Source organism: Arachis duranensis, chromosome 1, assembly GCF_000817695.3.
Source record: "Arachis duranensis cultivar V14167 chromosome 1, aradu.V14167.gnm2.J7QH, whole genome shotgun sequence".
NCBI classification, from domain to species: Eukaryota; Viridiplantae; Streptophyta; class Magnoliopsida; order Fabales; family Fabaceae; genus Arachis; species Arachis duranensis.
This window is the reverse complement of record NC_029772.3, coordinates 7996071-7998553: the sequence shown is the minus strand read 5'-3', so window position 1 is coordinate 7998553 and position 2483 is coordinate 7996071.

Here is a 2483-nt window from a genome sequence, read left to right as displayed (position 1 = left end):
AGAGCTTCTATTTCACTATTTCACACTTGATATTCTCAGTACTTCTCTTCAAGGGCTTTTTTATTTATATACCTTTGGAAAAAATATTATTTTTCATAATGGGCATGTCTCAAAAATGTTTTTAAAATTTGTATAGCCATTTTGTGCCAAACATTTACAAAATAGAATTAGCCTCTATTTTAAAAATTGTGCACACAAAATGAGTAAAAAATATTATGAGTATCATAAAACCCGTTCCAAAAGAGGCAGGCACGAAATAGAACAACTTATGTATATCAGCCACAAAATGGAACAATCCGTGATTAACACACGCGAAATAAGGACTTCAATGAAACTAAACACGAAATGGACCACTCCTGTACTTTAATGAAACTTAAGGCTGACAATATATACCCTACTCGCAGGTATTCAACCCGGACCAATCCGTTCGAGGAGGGTTATCTACCCTACCCGCTGCGGATAGGGTAGGGTAGGATAGAGTCTAAATTTGTCTCCGTGTAGGGTAGGGTACGGGTTTAGAGTATACCCTACCCTACCCGCACCTCTAATATATTATATAATATATATATGTAAAAATTATGTATGTAGTGAAGTGAGTCTTGTACTCACAATTTTTCTCTTATAAAAACTTGAAATAATTACTAAGCTAGTTGATGATCATATTATTTATAATTTTATGTTGAATTTTTTAAAATTTTATTATTTTTAATTTTAATTTGAATTTAGTTTTTTATTTGCTATTTTATTAATATATAGGAAATTTGGAATGGTTGAATTTTATATTTATTTGATTTTTTTTGTTTCTATGGGTAGGTCGGGTAGGATTAGGATTGAGAGATTCTCAACTCGAGTAAGGTAGGATAGAGTTTTAAGAAAGTTTTCAACCCGCGGGTAGGATTAAGATAGAGTCTAAATCCTACCATCCATTGCCAGCCCTAATAGAGCTGAACACGAAATGGCCACTCATATATAGGTGATGGATCATACATTATTCAGCTGCGTGCATAACTCATTCTACGGTTAATATTCAATCTTAAATCAATTGAATTTCTTACTCCGTATATGTAATAAAATGTGATGATGATTATAAAATTAAAAATTTTTAACATTACACCAATTTGATGAGCTTTATTACGATTATCCCTATTATTATATTGCACATTCTCCTAATTTGATGAGTTTTATTACGATTATCCCTATTATTATATTGCACTTCTCATGTTTTTAATGGATAACATTATAAAATATTATATAAATTTAATTTTGAATCATTTATATAAATAAAATAAATGAAACTCAAAATTATACGTACTTTAATATATCATAATCGAATTAACTTAATTCAATTTATACAATATATGATTTTAAAAGTAATTAAAATATTATATCAATTAAATTATCATTTAATTTATAAAATTAAGTGTAAAACAAACGTTTTGATGATATTATATGTTACTTCTAACTCTGAAAAATCTAAGTTTTAATTCATATGCCACTTTAAAGAGTTGTACTTTATATTAACTTTTTTAACATAAAAATATCATTTATAACTCTTTAAATACTAATGAGTCAGAGAATAATTTTTAATAAATTTTTAAAAATTATTTATTGTTTTATTTTAAATGTATAAATTTGTAAAAATGTGAAATGTTAGAATTTAAACTAAAATATAAAATTTGAATTTATATTTTTATTTGTTTTAATTTTTTAAATTTAAATTTGAGTATTTTTATTGATATTTATATTTTAAAGTTAATGAAGAATAAATTATTAATACAATTAGTAAACATTTTGTGTTAAGCTCTATTTTCGTGTGTATCAATCACGAATTGTTTTATTTCGTGACTGATATACATAAGTTGCTCCATTTTGTGCCTGCCTTATTTGAAATGGATTCTCTAATGTGCATAGTATTCTTCACCTATTTCATGTGCACATCTATAAAATAGAAACTAATTCTGTTATAAATACTTGGCATGAAATGACCATGCACATTTCAAGAACAGACATAAATATTATAAAAAATAATATTTTTTTCATTTGTATATAAATAATAATAATAAAAAAGGCTCTCTTCAAGTATCAAACTCAACATACATGACATTCTCCCCCTAGAACTTAAAAGAAGCCTTTTTAAGTAATCAATTATTTAAACAAAATTGACTATGCCACTATTAGCTACCTACATCCTCTATGAATTTCTAGGTATGAGATTTTCAATCAATATATATCCAACGTATTGGTGTCACATCAATAATGGATCAACACAAATTAAAGATGTGGTGTTTTTTCATTCAAATTCTAATACATAGTGCAAGGCTACAAGCTAGTTGTTGGCCATTTATCTAATCTACTTATTACTCACCCAATTATTTTCTTTTGTAGGATAAGGCTATCAATTTTGTGTGTGTTTTTAACGTAGCTTCATTATTTTATGCACTACACATGCATGCATTATTATTGTGTTTGATATATTTTTATTA